Source organism: Sturnira hondurensis, unplaced genomic scaffold (genome assembly GCF_014824575.4).
Source record: "Sturnira hondurensis isolate 20B ecotype Veracruz unplaced genomic scaffold, ASM1482457v3 Scaffold0006799, whole genome shotgun sequence".
Taxonomy (NCBI): Eukaryota; Metazoa; Chordata; class Mammalia; order Chiroptera; family Phyllostomidae; genus Sturnira; species Sturnira hondurensis.
In genome coordinates, this window is record NW_028079430.1 from 2,043,981 (window position 1) to 2,063,945 (window position 19,965).

At 43.2% G+C, this 19,965-nt stretch overlaps 1 non-coding gene across 1 annotated transcript; it reads right to left on the reverse strand.

Moving 5' to 3' along the window:
* Positions 1-19,073: 19,073 nt before the first annotated feature.
* On the reverse strand, positions 19,074-19,179 carry LOC118990077 (U6 spliceosomal RNA). Its single transcript, XR_005067167.1, has one exon. It is a non-coding gene; the product is annotated as a U6 spliceosomal RNA (small nuclear RNA).
* Positions 19,180-19,965: the final 786 nt, after the last annotated feature.

The following is a 19,965-nucleotide window of genomic DNA, read 5'->3' on the forward strand; positions in this document are numbered from 1 at the left end:
TCAGCATCTCAGATGTGACAACTGCTCACACCCAGAGCACTTTCTCCTGGGAACAGACTGCTGTGACAATATGTCTCCCTGTTAAAGAACTAACTAATCTTAAATACATAAGCTTCACATTCTTCTCACTAGACTCAAAGGTAAGGACAGTAGCTCTTTCTTTGAAAGCATGTGTAGAATATATAGTTTTATAAAAATACATTTTTCAACTGAACAGTTTTATGCACGCTAAAGATGTATAGGAATGAAATTTCAGATGGTGGATTACATTAACGTGACTCAGAATTGCAAACAGTAAAAGTCAATAAGAGCAATCTATTTTCATCAAAAGTGTCTGGAGTTTCAAATTTCCTATACTAGAATTATTATTCAGTTAAATATCCGTATAATTTTATTTGGAGTCAAAGTAAAAACACACCGCTGACTTATGTGTATGTGTTTTATATAAATAGGAGCTTCATCCTGAGTTTAGCGGCTAAAGACACACAGTAAATTGAATTGATCTGCAGCTGAGTTTTCAGATACGCGTCTCTGGTTTCAGAGCTGTGATCAAATAGGGGACATATTCCCGGAGTTAAGAGCCTAGCTCTTAGAGAATATAGCTGGATCTGTAGCCGTCTGAGAGCCCACGGTAATGCTTTGCCTGCTCTCTCTTTGAATCAGACTTTGTGGCTCCGAAATCTAGGCCTTGGGTCCCTTAGGAGCTGATCTATAACAAATGTTTTATTTCATTAATATGGAGAGTTGTGACCAGAGACCAGACTGAACAAACAACGGTTACGTGGTTTCCAGTACAGTGCTGCGTGTTTCTGTGCCATAAACACCAAGGGCAGACTTCTCTAGAACGTTCAACTATAAAGCCTAATGGCCGCGTCAAACACAGCTGACAGAGAGAGCCGGTCTAAATGAGTACAATGATGCTGTAGCAACAGTCGCTGTAGTGTTTGTTATTTTTATGCATGCTTATCTATGTTCTAAACATAACTTTAAAATTCACACATTCTAACATACACCACGAGCTATTCATGCCCAATCTTGGCAAGAAACGCATGTTACTACCACAGTGAGAGATGATGTGTCATTTCCGATTAGCTTTTATAAAATCAGAAGACTGAGACCCAACAGCGCTATTTTTAATAGTCGTAGCATAAAGCCACTTTTCTTTAGAAATTCATAACAATTTTGCTCTAACATTCCCTGTGAAACAGTTGAGTTCAATTAATATAACATTAAACCCAAACAAGCTAAGGGATCCTGAAAAGTTATGATTTTTATGTAAAAATGTGGCAGATAAAGTTAGACAATCTATCTGCATGGCTGTCTTTACAACAACGCCATGGGTTCTTCTCGAGATGAAGTTTACACGGAAAAGTAATCAAACTCTCCAGTTAACGTGAGCTCCTGCCGAAAATAAAAACAAAAACTCCCCAGAGTTGATCTTTTTTCCCCCCACAAATGTCTGTGCCTTTGCAACTATAACTCCATTAATTAAGAAAAATCATGGTATGCTTACATTCAGTAATTTTTTAAAGAAATTTTAAGTTAACCCAAATGAATACACATAGCTAAAAATGATGATTTTGCAATTGGAAAAGTTAAAAAGCTAATACTGCTACTACATTCACAGTCATTTTTTTTTTCTCTCTTTTATTCTGGTTGTTATAATGCTTACAGAAAAGGTAAACTTTGGGGTTTCTTTTTATTTTGCTTATTGGTAGCATTTTGCTTTTTATTGAAAACCATATACAGAATTATAGTTCATACAGAAAAGTATTCTCTAAAAGGTAGTCGGTGACAGGTTTAATATTTTTAAAGGATACAAAAACGTTTGTACATTGTCTGTCTGCTGTGGAGCGGAACAGCCATGCCCAAATCTAGTCAGTTGTTCATACCTTCTTGGTCTCAGTTTCCAGCTAATGTATTTAAGGGATAATCAAAGGAATTCAATGAGGATGGGAAGTGATAAGAGGATAAATGGGGGTGATAGGCTTTGGAAGCAAACGGCAATCAGGAGATGACTTCTTCCCGCCAGTCCTAAGCCCCATCCTTAATCCCCACCCAATTTACTGGTTTTCCCCTCTGTCATACTACATCAGAATCTGAAACAAAATCAGTTGTCGTCAAGGTTACTGTTCTTGAACATTTCAGTCTTTACACCTGGAGTGTCTCCCCAGAATGACACCTGAGTTTCCTGGGGAGCGCTTCGTAAGGGGACACTGTGGAGGTCAGTCAGGGACAGCAGACACGGCCACTAGTCTGAGTGTCTCCCAGTCAAGGTGAGGAGACGAAATCCATTTCCCCGCCAGACTGTGGGGGTTTTTAAGGCTAAAAACAGTGTCTCCATCCCTGTGAGTTCTCTAGCCTCCATCACAGGACCCGGAACGTGCCGGGGGCTAATGCTGGTTGCATTGACTTTAAACCCAGGGTGAAGAGATGAAGTCGTAGAACAAAAACCGAATGAGCTAGCAGGTCACAGTGTAACAGCTTGAGGCAGGGCTAATAAACCAAGCAGCTGGTAGGAGATGACGGCACTGGCGCTGAGGCAAGGTGTGAACGCACAGCATTCAGAATGAACTTGGCACTGAGGCGCCAGCCTTTCCTGCTTCTAGGTGGTGATGGGAAGTTTCAGGGAAGAGCTGATGATTCTGCTGTCTGTGCTGTGATTACTAATAAAGACATGATCTCTCTGTGTTTTCCTCATCATACGCACCCCCAAAATGCCCTTGTCGAGTTACATGTTCCAGCTGGTCTCAAACCCAGTGTATTATCCTGTTCCTTCCCATTGTATCTGCTCTCTTTGAGAAGCCACCGCAGGGCCCCCCCTCCCACACCTCATCTGGTGGGTCTGTACAGCAGAGCGCGGTGGGGGCACCAGGCAGAAAAGGGGGTGCAGGTCCTGTGAAATTATTGGAGTTATTCCATGACAGTTGGGGCAGTGGAAGACAGAGAGAGAGAAGGCGGGACAGGCAGTTGCTGAGTGACCAGCAAACAGAGAAAGACAAAGGTGGGGGTGGGGAGAAAGAAAAACAGGAAAGTCTGTGAGAGTGACTGAGTGAGAGAAGGAGGGAAAGAAATCTTTGGGGACCGTCAGAAAGCTTGAGAAGATTTTTCTTTTTAGTTTGCTTCGTGAAGTGTAATTCACAATTAAGTCACCACTACTAAGTGTATCATTCCATGACATTCGACAATATATGAAGTTATGTGACTATGATATAGAATATTTCCACCAACCCAAAAATGTGGCTATTCTCCTCCGAACCCTTTCCCTGGCCCCAGCCTTCCTTTGGCTGTTAGTAATCCTTTATTATAAAATGATTTTTGCATCCAAAAATGTATACAAATATAATGAAAAAAACGTGCTCACACAGTTACCCCCTGGCCTCGTCAGCCATAGAATCGGCCATATTTGCTTTCTTTTTAACAATGAAACATGACAGATAAAACTCCATGTCACCCCATGTAAATTCTCCCCTTCCCCAGCCTGCTTTGGCCTTCATCATTGCTGCGTATGTGTTAATTATTCGTTGTACACCTACATGAGCAAAAGTTCTGCATGGTTACTTTCCACATTTCGAGTCGAGTGTAGAAGCTTCCTCGGAGTCCACTCTGTTGTTCTGGCTCCAAATTTTGCTTTGAGATGTACTAGCAGTAACTCTCATAGATCATTCACTTTATCTAGTTCAGATTATTCCATTCTACTATCACTTATTTGTCCTTTCTATACATAACTAATTTAGAGTGTGTCTAATATTCACAACCATAACCTAGGAAACCATAAACGTTCTTGGACAGATCTTTTTTTTTTACACAAGTACAACAGTTTCTCTGAAATGTGCACCTGGTAATACATTGCTGACCCGAGAAGACACGCTTCTTCAACTCTCCCAGGTATTGACTAACTGCTCTTCAAAGATGCTAAAGATACTTAAGCCAACTCAGAACATATGAGTCCCTGTTGTTTCATATACTTACCAATTTTGACATTGCAAATTTGTCAGTGTATTAACATTCTAATGGGTATGAACAAGCATGTGCTATATATATATATATATATATATATATATATATATATATATCAAATACGTACTATACATATAGCATTTCCTCTTGTTTGAAAGGCCTTCACAAGTTTTGCCATTGGATGTATCATCTTTTTCCTATTTGTAGCAGTTTTTTAAACTACAGTCTCGATATTAATTATTGGCTGCTGTCCACAAACTGCCTCTGCCTACTTTCCGTCTTTGTTATTTGGACCCCGCCCCCGGCCTTTTGGAATCAAGGGCATGCAAATAATCCCCTCTGGAGGTGGTGGCACCAAGTGTTAAGTAAAATAAGGAATGACATAAAAAGGTCAAGAAAAATACCTCCTTCGTTGCTGGCACCCATGCCACCCTGTTGGGAAAGCTGTAGGTAGCGGGACACTGTACGGGTGTAGGGACGTGTATGTACAGAACAGATCTCCTGAACTCACCAAAGGGTGACAAGTGAGATCCCAGGCTCACCTTATATTTTTCTGTTGGAAACTATGCTGCAGTGAGTAGCCTTGAGAGTCTGTCATTTCACACGTGTCCAGCGATAAGAATTCACTATTTATTTATTTGTACCTTTTTACCTGTCTCACGTATTATTCAGAACACACTTAAAAAATCCTTTAATTATGAGCAGTCATAAGCGTATCATATTTTCTTTGAAGATCTAAAAAAATTTAGTTTGCACATGTTGGTCCTTATTTTAATGGCAGTGCAACTAGATGCATAGAAAAATGCAGAAACTTACGGTTATTTTTTCCCCATGCAAATAAAAAAATTGCCCAGGTGCAATTTTTTGGCTGAATCCTGAAAGTCTGTCTTTCCTCCCTAAACTGCAATGCGCCCGTGTCATGTGCGAGCATCCCTGCACGCACAGGTCTGATGTGTGGCCATCATTTCCAGCACGTTGACCTATTTACCGAGAGCTACTTACCATAGGATTAGGGTGACTTCAGTTCCTGGCAGATTAAATCTACATCTCCTTCTTCAGAATTCTTCAACATAGTCCCCCCACACATTTATATTAGATTTATTTTTGGGATTTAAAATTTTTGGTTGCTTATATATGTGTGTATGCATCTACAATTTCTAATGTTTTAAAAAGCTGATTTGTAGAATGAACTTTATTATTAATTACTGATTTTGTTTCAGAAGCCTTGCTCATTTTTTTTATTGGTTCTAATAGTTTGTGGTTCCATGGGACTGTTTATATGGAAAATCATCTTATATGCAAATAATGGCCATTGCTTTCTTTTCTTTCCAGTCATCGCATAACCTTACTTCTTTTTTTTTTAATCGAGTGTGTCCTTTAAACATGCAGGGCAACACTGGAAAAGAGATAGCAGTAATGTTGCTAGTCATCTCACCTCATTCGGGATTTTTAAAGGAAATGATTCCCAGGCATCTTTGAAAGTGCATTTGCTGAGATATAATAGATAAATGCTACCCAGTTAAGGAAATTCCCATTTATTACTAGTTTTATAAGAGGATTTTAAAAATTCTGTTATTGTTGAAATTTGCTGATGTCTCTTATATTTACTAGGATGATGATGTAGTCATTATTTGTCTTTTTTTAAGTTTGTAAAATATGTAATGTGGGTTGCTTAAAATTATGAACACATACACATATTATATCTATTTACATGTACAGACATGCTACATATGTGTCTATACACACATTGATACATTTGGTTCTCTATTTGTTTATAATTTTTGCATCCATATTTATAAGCGATATTGACCTGTTATTTTCTTTTCGAGTATCTGTGCTAACTTCTCACATCAAAGTTTTACTGTCCGCATAAAGTGATCTGAGAATTTTATTCTCCGAATGAGTTTATACAAGACACAAATTATGTTTCATTAATATTCCTGTTATTTTACCTACAATAGGGATGAGGGTGGAAATAAATATATTTGATTTATGTAAAAGAAAGGACAGCGTCAGCCTAACCCCAGGATCTGAGCTGCCTTCACCCTCTAACCAGGAAGACCCCCGCCCCCAACATCCTCAGCAGACAGCGAGACCACCTGTCACTTTACTTTGCCATTTGCATGGTGAGAGTTTAGATTTCTGGTCTTTTCTGACTGTACTGGAGCACATTTCTGCCCCAGGTCCAGGTGACTGGTACCAACCCGAAACATTTGTCAGTGCTGACTCTAAGTACACATTACATGCTAATTTTAATGGGCTCAATTACTCCATGGACCAGGTGTGTGGTTGAGTACTTTATAAATATTATTTCACTGAAATGTGTAAAGGGTTTGTGAGGATGGGCAAAGGATATGGGGCACCGGGAGGTGATGTACGTCCTAGGGTCACACAGCCACTAAGTGACAGAGACAGGATTTTGGCCCAGGTGTTACAGATCCTGAACCCCTGCTTTGTCTCACAGATGACGTCACTGTTCCCTCAGTTTTCCAGAGATGGGATTCCCCTGGCAGACCTTCCCAAGGTCAAATTTTCCTATACACCAAGAACATCAGGCAGTGATACCACTGTTTTCCAAATATTAACAATGACTCCTAGAATTCAATACATTTATGAAGAGCAAGGCACTATATGTTTATAGGCATCTGGATTTTGGTTGAACTAAAAATCAAAGAATTTTGCGCTCAGTTGAATTCAGAAAGCTAATTGCACTCAGGACCTTCTGGGCTGAGAGAGACGGTCATGCAGACAGGGAAGGGTATTAAGGAAAATAAGAGTCCGAGTCCTTTAGGACACAGGGCACGGGTTTGTGCCTTTGAGAATTCTTACAACTGTGAATGGCAAGCAGAGTCGTGAGGCCTCAGAAGCTGGGTACCCTCAGTCCCACGTCTAAGCGAGCACGGGAGGAAACACCCCCGTGGTGGCTCCCACCTCAGTGTGGCCCCGCCCAGCGCATCCTGCTCAGGGTGAACGCACTACCAGAAAGTGAACATCTGGAGGAGCGTGCTGGGCCGCAGGTCCTCCGGTGCCCCAGCCAGGTCCTCCCAGCAGCCCCATGCAGAACCGACTCCTGGTGTCCCCGAAGCTGGGAGGAAAGAATTCTTATTTTATACACAAGATAGCTTGAGATGCTGAGAGATTAGCACTCCTGGAAGTAGTCTGATCATGAGTGGGAGTTGGAGTTCAAATGTCCCCGTTCCTCTGTCCCTTTAGATGGGGACTGGGGCAACTTGAGGGCATTCTATCCTCTGTCCTGCGAGCCCAAATCTTTCAATATCCTCCATGGCCCCTGCTGCCTCTTTCAGGTGAGCCATCCCAAATTTCCTGTCATTGTGATAAGCTTGTCACCCCTCGCCCAGCCGGATAGGAAAGATCACAGGGAAACTGGGTACCACAAATGGTAAATGAAGCTGCAATTTATTAGGCAGGGAATTTGAAGATCATCCCGCCTATGGGAAGAAAATGAAATTTAAAATGATTTTGTATTATTTTAAAATATTGAATAATAAATATAACTTGGATTTATAGATTTTTAGCACATTATGCGGGGCATCTTTTACCAGACACAGTACGGAAATCTAATTGATTGGCTTTTTTTAATCCCAGTTTTTCTTACCAGAAATTCTTTATTAATGCCTAGGTATGTACATGGCAACAGCTACTGAAACACTAAATTACAACCAACAGGATGCTTTTCCACGATCTCTTTATGCTTTAAGTGACATATTAGGAAAAAAATCTTTTCCTAAACACATCCCACTCTTCTTGGTGAATATGTCTGGCTGTTGGGCAACAAGATAAACAGGGTGTATGCATATAACTTATTCTGATTGCCGAAAGCGTGTTGTACGCATATGTGAACACCCTTATCTTTCGTCTTTCTTCGTTCCCTGAAGTGCGATGCTGGAGGTGATAAAATGAAGTGAGAGAAAGAAACTCAGCGAAGTTCACACTTTTCACCTTCATGTTCTAGCACTTTCAGCCAGAACTGTTAATTGTTCTCATGGCTGAACTCCTTAGTTCCAAGAATAAAAAAGGTAATATATTATCCCCATGGAAAATAAGTATCATTATATAGGGTAGGGAAAATAACACAGGATGGGCAAAAGAATATCATTATAGGCAGTGAGGCAAAATAACAAACTGTGTTTTGCGTATTCACAACTGTAAACCTATTTTTGCCCACTCCTGTATTTATAGAGCAAGCAGAGTTTTCAATTTAAAATTTTCCCTCAGATTTTGTTAATGAAAATAAATGCGAATATTCACATACTCCCTTTTGCCAACCTAGTAGTCTGAGAAATGTCTGGAAGTGACTTAAATATTTTTCCCTGAAATGCTTTAGAGAAAGATGAGAAACGGCCTGTCTCTCTCTCCTGGAGTTAATTCCGTGTGAACTAGAAATATAACTTCTTTTTTAGCATAAACAACTTTTTCCATCTTGGAAATAACATGTAGAAAGCTGAAAACTTTTCTTTGAATAGGGAACAGAGTTCCTCAAAAAACAGCTTCGATTTTGCCGGTTAGTACTTCGTCTTTTCCTTCTCCCCAAAAGAGCCGACCATTCCGTTTTCTCCTCCCATTGCCCTCCTTCCCCTGCCTTCCCTCGTTAGAGGACAGCGATTAGGCCTGCTGGGGGACATGTCTTCAGAACCCCAGCTTTGCACAGTACCCAGGTCAAGGCCCCTCCCAGGATGGCCAACTGAAGTGCTTTTGAGGATAGACCCGGGGAAAAAAATTAAGGGCAGTGCTGCAAATTATGTAATAGAAGCCTAGAATGTAAGCATACACATTTTCATATCTGGCACCGCTTGAAAGGAGATTTTTATACTAGAACGGCTTCGTATTTAGATCTGTTTCGGCCTTGGAAGCCTCATCTGGTCCCAGCCCTCTGAGGTCGCTCTATAAATTTCCGAGGCATAGAACCCTCTGACCCTTTTGCCAAGGTAGGTGTCCTTCAGATGCAAAGATGGGGCTGCCGCTGGCCCATCCTGTTTTGGAAACTTCTCCGTGCCTTTTTAAAACGTGCCCCTGCCTTGTGGCTTTTGGGATGAAGAACACAAGGAGAGGGACAAGCGTGATTTCCATAAAAGTCAAGTGAATGATGCTCGCTCGCTCCTCCCATAGGTGGCAAACACAAGGCCCACGAGCCAAATCCGGCCCTCCACCTTGTTTTATCCGGCCGGGCACCTTGTTTCTACCTGGTGCCAGCGCTGAGCTCCTTGCCCCTCGTTAAGGAGCAGTTACATGTATACAGTCCTAACGTTCCATTCGGCCCTTTGAAGGCAACCGCGAGACTGCTGTAGTCCAGGGTGACAATGAGTTTGACACCCTGTGACTGTCTGGCCCACGGCAGATGGTCAATGAATGTGTGCTGAATGACCAGGGACACTGTGCTCTGACCAAATCAAGATCATGGTCTTCTTAGCAGGATATTTAGGTACTTAGGTTTAAAAATGAACGTTCCATAGTCCCCACTTTTTATCCTGTCTTCTTCTTCTTATTATTATTATTCATGTTCTTAATTATCCCAAAGAAACACAATACACTTCTTCTTTCCATTGCTATATAAACCCCTGAGCCATGGATTGACTGACTTGTCTCACAGACTTACTTAGAATGTGTTCCGTAAAATGCTAAGGATCACAGCCCAGCCCTCAAAGAGCTTACAGTCTGGAGAAGAAGGTGTGGATTGAACCATTGCCTAATATCTGTTAGCCATAACAGATTTTCTGTGAGAATCTCATGTCTTGGGGATGAGCCGCTTCTCTGGCTTAAATCCCAGAAAGAAGACGATGTCTGGAGCAAAGTCACACCCCGTGTGACTGGCGGGGCTGGCGGGGAAGAGAGCAAGGCATGAAGCTCAGCTGCTGTAACTCGCTGAGGTTTGCAGGGTAGGTGCCACCAAGGCACCACCAGCTGATGGCTGATACACGGGCTGTTTACAGGGTTTGGTCACTAGTCTGATCAACGTGCTACCCCTGGTGAGACCGACCTCAGAGCCCTGTGGTTAGCAGCAAGGAAAGTGTTGGCGGAGGCTGGCGAGATGGGGACTGGCTTATGCACTTGGGGAGCTCTGATGAAATCATTCCTGCCCCTCCGTGGAAGGAAGACAGTACACCAAATGGGTTGGCCACTTTGGGCGGCGCTGCTGTAAAATGGGACCGTACTCATGTGTGTCGGTGACTCTCGGCCATACTGGACCAGGTACAACGAGAAAAGATGACCCCAGAGGAGAATTAATCAGTTTATAACTGGGGAATAGAGAGAATCCAGAAATTCTGGCATTGACAACGTAAAAGAGGCAACTGTTTCTAAAAAATAACTGGAGAGAGATGAAGTGGAGAACCGCTTTAACTATAAAAAGCAGTTTAAAATAGCTTTGAGGCAGTTCTCTGCCTGGGGTAGCATCTCTGAATATTTTAAGGTGCCATCTAGTAACCCACTTGAGGCTGACAAAGTGGCCCAAGCAGGGAACAGCCGCAGACGGGTGGCTTGGCCACTTGTGTCCGATAAGCTCTTGGCATAGAGAAGATGTCAAGAGAGACGCGCGAATAAGGGAGAGAATTGGGATGTACCCACGTACCTGCTGCTGACTGAAGGCAGAGAGATGAAAACAAACTTCTGAGAGAATCCTATTCCCAAAGTACCTCTCTGCCTGGATAAAACAGGACGTCATGGGCCTTAAAACGTGGTCCTGGCCCCTTCTGTGGGCAGGAAGTGGGATGAGACGACTGCTCAGGCCCCGGGGCTGGCATATTCTCTAACACTTCCTTCCTGCGTAGCCAAGAAGGACAATGGAAAAGGGAAGGAGCGCTCTAAGAACAGACCAAGAGCTGTGGGAGCAATGCACTGAGGAGCTAGCCCACGGAACAGGTCAGCTAGCCCACGGAAGAAGTTAACCCCTGTAATTGGACATTCCCCACCCTCCGGCTCCATGCAGCACTGGCCGGTGTAAGTTTTGGAATTGCTACGGATCAGAGCACATACTATTGTGAGATCCTGGGGTTTCAGCTTCTGCTGTGATTGGGTGGGGCTTGGAGGAGAGGTGAGCGGATTGTGGCTGAGGAAGCAGGAAACACATCTACTTGTGACCACAAGAATGACTCCTTGGGGACCAGGATCGCCTGGCTGTGCTCAGTTACTTGCTGCTCCCCTAGGACTAGGATGCTCTTTCTCCAGCGAGTTTGCACCAAGCTTGGCTCTGGCCTTGACCTGGCTAAGGAAATGGGAGTGGATGAGACAAATGCCGCTTCTGAGCCGGAGCTCTCTGGGCTGTCACGTGGGCACACCGATGCCCTTTTCCTCGGCCACGAGCCTGGCACGGAGCTCCTCTGGCCTTTCTCTGGAAACGAACCAAGCCCCGCGCTGCTGTCACTGCTGGGCAAGGGCCAGTGGCATGGGGCAGCAACACCTCCCTGCGCCTTCCCCTTCAGACACGCCTACCAGTACGGACTTTGCAAAGAAATCGGTCAAATCAAACAAACTCTGCTAACACTAGTCTCCTGGGAAGTTTGGGTCGGTTTTGTTTTTCACATGCCTAATACACGCGGTGTAATTTGCTTACCCAAGTCCCGCAAAACAGGGTCCTGCAAAAGGAGGTAATAAGACCCGCTTCACCACAGAAATCACTGACTTCAGTCCCAGTGCAAAACATCTTAAGTGAAAAATACATTTTTCAACAGGAATTACCTTTTGGGAAAAAAATGTATCCTTTTTGCATGTTTGTTGTTGATTACCGAGAAAAGAAAGGTTTATTTGTTTTCTCTTTCTTTTTCATTGAGATCCAGGCTGCCTAAGAAGATAACCCCGCTTTTTTCCCTTTGTAAAATTGCCGCAAGTGAACGCTGCTTTATGAATTTAAATTATTGAATAATTAAACCTATTTAGAGCGCTAAGGGAAGGTGATGCTGACTAGTTAATTGGTGTGTTCTCCTTCTATTTAAAGCCCTGCCAGCCTTCCCCTTTAAATACCTCCATTTAAATGACTCTGAAGCTGTACGAACCTTGTTGTTGTTTTTAATAATTGAAGAAATATATTTTTAGCGCGCATGCAGAGAAATAAAGGCTGCACAACTTAATCTGGGCAGCTGCATAAACAGCATTACTTGCACACTTTGCTTTTTTTTCTTAATACAGTTTTAGACCGGAAGGTACATCATAGCCCTTAAGTAATGATAAGCTAACAGAAATATCAATATTACTTTTTATAAATCTGGGGTGCCAGCATTGGGATGGCTGCTCCCAGAGTCAGCAGTGAAGCCACAGCGGGGCATCTCTTGGCCCAGGCTGTTTCTGTTTGTTCATAGCCCAACAAGGATGGTCAACTTTATTTTATTTTCTTAAGATTATATTTATTTTTTAGAGAGGGGGGAAGGGAAGGAGAATGAGAGGGAGAGAAACATTGATCAGTTACCTCTTGCATGCCCCTCACTGGGGACCTGGCCCACAATCCAGGCATGTACCCTGACTGGGAATCGAACTGGAGACCCTTTGGTTCCCAGGCCTGCGCTCCATCTGCTGAGCTATGTTGGCTGGGAGAATGGTCAACTTTATTTATAGATGCGTCTTCATCTTTGCAGTTGCATGATCTACTTTCCATTCTTTTCTGTTATCCTTAGCTCTTTTTCTGCCAGTTAATATTTTGCTAATGTAGCATATTTTTAGTAGCGAGGCTTAAAATCTGATCAAACTGGACACTGAACAACAATGGAGCTGTATTAGCAAGGCTTTTTTTTTTCTTCAGGACTTTTGCCAGGAAATTCTTATAAATAGATCCTTCTAGAACTTCTGGTAGCTGTTTAGTTTTGTGCTGAAGTCAAACTTCCTCCAGGGTGAAAAGCAGCTATTGAGGACATCTTTGTTTACTTTCATTGTAAAGTCTTATATATATTTACCGACTTCCTGTCTGCCTTCCGTGTCAGGTTCTTGTCTTCGTACCCTTTCCTTTCAAGAAAGATCATGTTACTATTATTCTCATTATAAAGTGGGCAGGGCAACCTACAGTGCTTTTCCTCATTCATTGCCAGATGGCAGGCTAAAGTGAGAATCTTTTTAAAAATCGTGGATTTGATTTAGTTTGGGGGATCATCAATAATTTAGCATCAACTGTCGACTTTGGGAAACCGTGCCTGATATTCCTTCTAAGTTATAAAGCACATAAAAAACTAAAGAGCAATGCTTATTGCACCAAGTAGATCACAGTAACCGCTGAGTAGGTGTGTTTTAGATGACACTTTAAATGTGAACCCCGGACCTTTCGGGTGGATCAACAAATGGAAGAGGGTAAAGGAGATGAAGACCGAGAGGAAGCGGGAAGCCTCCGCTTCATGGAGGGACGGGCTCGGCGCCGTCATGATGCAGCGCATGGTCGCAGAATCACTGTTTCCAGCTATCAAAGCGTCTTAACATCATGACCTTATTTGTAGCGAACATGTCCAGGTTGGTAAGTCTTGAAGGAGGCGTGCTCTGCAAGACAGGGAAATATTTCTCCTCACGTTCCAGAAATATCCATAGAGTTTTATTTTCAAATAAAGGCAACATCCAATTTTTTTTCATGGAGAAGGAGAATCAAAACAGAAGCAAAGTTTAAAGAGTTATGAAGTTGCCCTGAATGCATGGAAAATCAAAGTCATTATAAGCACTTATTCTGAAGATTTGCACCTCTAAGGGGTTACTCAAAATAACCGTGAAAAAATAGAGTAAAATGTAGTAGCTTAGAAGTAGTTAAACTTTAGAAGTTTACTGCTTCTAAATTTATCAAAATGTACATCAAAATGTATCGAAAGTTATTGTTATTTAAAATAATGCCTGACCTACCATATTTTTGTTTTCACTTAGAATTACCATGGAATCTTCAATCAAAATATTATAAATTCATTTCTATTAATAATGAAATGTTTATTCAGTATCTGAGTTATGTAGCTTCCTTTAAGTACAAAGTCATTCACAAACTTCTATTTATGGCCACTTATTTTCAAAGGTAGATAGATAAGACAGCAAGGATTCTGGCATTTGTATACAGACAGTAAGCCCAAATAAACCAATGGAATTTTCTCTCCCTATGTATCACCTGATAAACGAGCCCTGTTTATAGATGCTATTAAAACTTAAAAAAAAAAAATGCCAGTTTACCTGTAACTAACTTATACACATAAACCTGAGATTACAGAAATGAGAGCCCCCAGGCCTCATTAAGATCTTTTTAAATACGCACACTTATTTTAGAGAAAATTAATGAATTGCTAAAAAAAATTAACAACACTCTAAAAAACATTGTGCTTCTCTGTGCACAGAGACCAGGATGGAGGATCGAAGCCCGTGGTGAGGGGCAGCCTTGGTGAGGCCATTGGAACAAGCCACCTGCCTGGTGGAGGTGGACGCGCAGGGCAGCGGGGGGGAGGGAGGGGGAGTCCACAGCCAAGTGGGGAACAGAAGCATATGGTTCGGAGCTGTAGACACTCGGAGGCTTTTGCAGAGTGCACCGACGTTCAAGCTTCCTCTTCTGAACTTTGACATAACGTGAGGACTCAAATTCGGTCACTTCTTGGTTCTCTCTGGAGGAGTGAGAATTGGCCCCTCACTGAGATCTCTACCAGGCTGTTCCCGCCCATGCTTTCCTGTCCTTTCTGCTGAACATCAGTCTTTGCAGATGGGGGAAAGAACTCTGAACATACAGCATATTGATGCTGATGTGATTTGTAATAAAAGGATGAATATAATAATTGGAACGTGGCATCAGAGTCCACGCCTGCTGCCTCAGTTTCCTCTTTATCCTTTATTAGCACACACTGACGGGCAGTGTGGGAAGGCTCTGATTTTTGGCTGTGTTGACATAAACCTTGGGTTTAGAACCCAGTAAGTTGCTGAATTGCTAGTCCCTGGGGACGTGATTAGCTGTTTCCAAAATAACGTGAAATAAAAGTTCAAATCTTCACTGTTCAAGGAGGTTTGGCAATGCTGCATACGGATTTCCCTTGTAGGAAAATCACAATGATAGTAATATTTTAAGGGCTTGGAGAGGTCTCCATGCAAATAAGTTTGAGTCTCCCAAGCAAACATAACCACGGCCGCCTTGATTTTGGAGTGCCAGTTACAACGTGCTGTTCTCTGTCCCGTGGTCTCGGTAATGCTACCACAGAACCACATAAACTAGGAACTAAATCAGCTCTCGGGAGACCTTCCGGCAGGATCAATATTCAACACCGTCTGGATCGTAACTATGTTCCGTAAGCTCTGTTTACTTTATGTTATGGCTCTGACCTTTTGACACACAAATAAATCGCAAAACCTCTCTGAAAACTTCACCACCAAACTGGGCCGACTAACCGTCTTATAAATGCGTGCTTTGGTCAAAGTGGGGGAGGAGACCTCTGACCAAAGGTGGGGAAGGGAGGAATAGGCTCCAGGTGACAGATTTGATCCATAAAAACGCCTTGTTGTACAATGACTTACGGGGATGTGATGTACAACACAGTGCAGGTAACAAACATGGATGGTGGCAGGAGAGAGAGACTTATGGGAGTCCCTTTGTGAGTCATATCAATGCTGAAGCACTGAGGTGTACCCCAGAAACTGATATAATATTCTGCACAATTATAATTAAACATAAGCTTAAGTAAACTGTTATTACATAAATAATACGCTTTGAAGGTCCCCCCCACCCCCTCCCAACCTGGGTCCCCTATGTCTGCGATAGCTACAAAGATTATATTGCTTGTCAAACTCTGTTGTAGCAAAATAGCAAGAAAAGCCATAGATTCCTCTTCATGCGGGAGTCTATATTCTAGTAAAGGAGATACGAATGAAATAAACACAGAACTAAATGTAATTGGCACGCTGGGGTGAAGCTGATAAAAGTAAACAAGACCACCTCCCATTGCTGGGCAAGTGGTGGGGAGGGGAGGGGCAGTGGGTGGATACCAGCGATCTCTTCCCCAGAAGAATGACTTTTACACGGAGGTCAGAAGGAATGGTTGCTCTTCTTTTCTTAGTACCCACTTGAGAACGAGGCAAAAGGACAGATTAAACGTCCTGAAAACTGCTTTCCTTTTTTATGCCCTGCATGAGTTATTGTCAACTAGTAATCAGTACTAGTACTTTGTGAGTGGATGCAGTCATGAGCTCGGTACCAGGGGAGGTACCAAAGGAGATCAAGACTTGGACTCTGCGTCCAGGAGTCTGCAAATTCCTGCAGGTGGCAAAATGCGTGTAAATGCATGTGACTGTTCCCAGACACATTTGGGGATGAATCTGAATGAATTCATAAGTCCTTAGAAAAAAACGCATGATCCCCTCTTGAAGTATCATTTCACGCATCCTCTTGCAACAACTTCAGCTGCCTTGAAATGAAACAAATAATGGAATTCCTGAGACGAAGCAAAGTCACCCCTGAAGTTCGGCGATCCATAAAGTGCTTTACGGAATGTTGTGCGAAGCCTGCCTGCCACCTGCGGTTGCTCAGGTTCTCCCTGAAGGGAGGGGCCCATCCGGCCGCTGCTTCCGGATGGGGTTCTGTGAGCTCACCGCATTTGTAAGATCCTTCCTCAGAGACTGCATACCTACCTGTGCAGTCCCCCTAATGATGCGGGCCGAGCGTCTCCCTCTCTCTGACACGTACGTGTGTTCAGTTAAAACTCAACCCATTATTCCCAGCTCTGATGAAGGTGGACGCTCAGCACGGAAGTTTTATCCTTTTCCAAGTTTGAAACTTGGCTGAGTCATGAGCGACTCTCCTTAGAGGATCAACGTCCACAACTCTTGCTCCCATTTCCTCTGCTGTTTTATCCTGAAGTGCTTTCAAGGTTCTAAATTACCTTTTTCTTGGTATAATGGTGAACACATTGAGAAAGGCAGTGTGATAATCTCTTTGGTCTTTACTCAGCTTGACTTCTTTTTTAAATTTTTGACTGTATCTAATCACTCCTTAATAATCTTTGTATTCCTTACAGTTTAGAGAAATGCATAGGGGGAAAAAAAATCAGTGTTTTGGTTGGCAAAATGGGCCAAGGAACTAGTCGGTTTCATAAAAGGTATGTTGGCAGAGTGAAGGACGCAGCTGCGTTTCAGGAACCAGAGCCAGTGTATGTGACCATGGGGCAGTTGCAAAGCGGGACAGGGACCCGTGGACCCAGGTAAGTGGTTTTCCAGGAGCGCTCTTAACCCTCATGTCAATGCAATAACGCGACATTCAGTCTCCGTACTTCTGATGCAATGCCCTTCGTTAAAATGTCAAACATTTCAGACTCTAATCACAGTGGTGCATTTAGATTGTATTTTTAGTTCACTGTTACTGGGCTCTTCCTGTCATCCTCACACAGGGGCTGACATAAGTATAAACTGAATGATGCCAGGCTGGTTTAACTCCTCATGAAGACATGTGCTTCACTCTGTTTTATTTTGTTTTGCTTTTTGCAAGCTACCCTGATTTCTAGCTCAGTGCTGCCTGTTCAGCTATTAATTTCCCACACAGGGAATTCTCTGGAAGTGTGCCTCCTCCTTATGTGAACAAGCCCTCGGATCTATCAGCAGAATGCCTGTAAAATAAGTTTTATTTCTTTTAGTTTTAAATAAAGGACCTTGCCCAGTGGCTTACCTAACGACTCCTTACAAAGGTGTTGAAATGGAAGGGTGAGCAATACGTGTCAACGCGGGGTCTGGCACGAATACTACCCCTGTTTTATTACAAAATATTTTGCTACGGAATCATCAGCATGTTGTTCTGTAACATAACACAATCACACTCAAGCACACCATGAGGCATTTTCGGTGAAATGTTCGAATTAATACTGTACCTTATTACACCCCTATCATTACCCTGCCGGTCCCACTGAAGCAGGCGTGACTTCCTTCAGCTGGGCCCTGTACTCTCCAACTGTTTCTGCCGTATATAACCTAATGCAAGCACACCGTAATTCTAAGGCGTTTTACTGCAACTGTGAGGCTGGTGCTTGAGTACACATCCATATCTCAGCTCTGTTTGTCCATCCACTCCAGAAAACCCCATCAGAGGAGCGAAGTAAGGGAGGTCAAGAAGACTGAAAAACGAGACAGCAAGAAACAGTTGGGCCACAGCAGGCATCGGGCCATTGACAGATCTGGTGAAAATCGGCCGCGGGGAACGGGATCTGTGCTATCCATCTTAATAAAGAATGTTTACACACAGGGAGTTTGTTTCTGACAAAATCAGCTGGGGGACAGCAAGAGGCCTTCTGGGCTGACTTTCCAGAAATTACTCCAGAGTCCCATTTACAAGGCCCAGTGGGAGAGCGGAGACTTCTGCCTCCTCAAGACTGGCGAGTCAAGGGCTCAGGGGGCTTCTGCTGAGGACTGAGTCAAGGAGCTTCCTTCTGTCCCCAAATATGGCAGCTGCCACACACAGGCCACATTGTCCCCTGTCTTTTACAAAGATGATGACGGTCACAGCGGATGGAGATCTAACATTTCAGTGTGTGTGCCCATCACCATCAATGCCAAAGCCTTATATTTCCCATTTCTGCTCCCGGGCCTCCCGTGAGAGCATCGGGTCGGAGGAGTGCAGTGCACACCTGCCCGGGAGCCCGAGGATGCGGTCCCCAAGCACTGCCACGTGGGAAGGCGCCGTCGGAGGGGCTGTGGCGACTCAGAACACGCACCACCAGCTGACCCTTTGTCTCCCTCTTCCCATCTGTACGTCCCACTCAGGATCCTTTAACCCCTGATCACTGTCCCCGTAAACTAACTCTTGAGCATGGACTTCCTCATAATGCAAATGCAGACTTATTTGTACAGACAACAGTGAAGAAAAGCAGTCTTCTGTCAAATGGAAAAGATCAAGGTTTGTTTTTCTTTTTTTAATCCTCACCCAAGGATATGTTTCTTGATTTAAAAAGAAAGGAAGGGAGAGAGATACATCAGTAGATGGCCTCCTGCACACACCCCAGCAGGGACTGAACCTGCAACCAAGGCATGTGCCCTGACGGGGGATCAAACCTGCGACCTTTTGGTGTATAGGACAACGCTCCAGCCAGCCGAGCCACAGGCCAGGCTGAAGGTCAGGGTTCTAAAGTAGCTGACGTTGGGCCCTGCTGCCACAGGAAGGCTTGTTTTGATGTGAAGTCTCTTTACCTGATGCTAAAACTCGGGGATGTGTCACATATTTGTGCGTCATCCTTGCACAGGGGACAGGCTAATCTTTCTCTGTGTCATCCCAAGTTTAGTCCATGTGCTGCCGAAGGGAACGCTGGAGCTTGAGTTTTGAGGCTGACCGGACAGTCTGTTACGAGGCTAATTGGGTGTTCTTCCGAATTTCAAAGCCACAGGGGACTGGACATGATCACTGGGGACTGGACATTAGCACCCACGTAACAGTGTTCGTTTCCTTAGAAAAACCTGCAAGTTACTTGAATCCTTTCCCAGGTTAAATGGTAACCGTGTTTCAAATGATCTTATATCCATTTCACTTGGTTCATAAAATTTCTAGTGGAGTCGTAATTTACGCAGGGGAAACATTTTCATTTATCGAGGTCCTTTTCTCTGGATTGTTCCGTATCTTTTTTATTTTTTTCTCTCTCTCTAAATCCAAGCCAAATAACGAGAGAGCAATCGAGGACAGACTCAGAAGACAAACATTCATTTAACTAATCTGTTATATAGTGCTTTCAGACGCACAGATTTATATCATAGTTCATCTCCTACCACAAATTTATATCATAGTTCATCTCCTTACCGCAAAGTTCATCTCCTACCACAAAGTCAGAATTTAATGGAAACTTTAAAATGTAATAGCACTTTAATGTAAAATATACAACGATGTGTATAAATTAGAATTTTATTCCTCCACTTCACTCTCCGCACCACCTGCTTCACGGTCTCTGCCTCTTTTTTCCTCTTTTCTGTTTTAAGCTCTTGCTTCTGAACTTAAAAAGTTGGCCATCCCATATGGCAGTCAGGACAAGTCAACGCGACCATAAATAATCAAACAGAATCGTTTAAACAGTGCCGCGGCAGAGCTGCAGATGACAACGC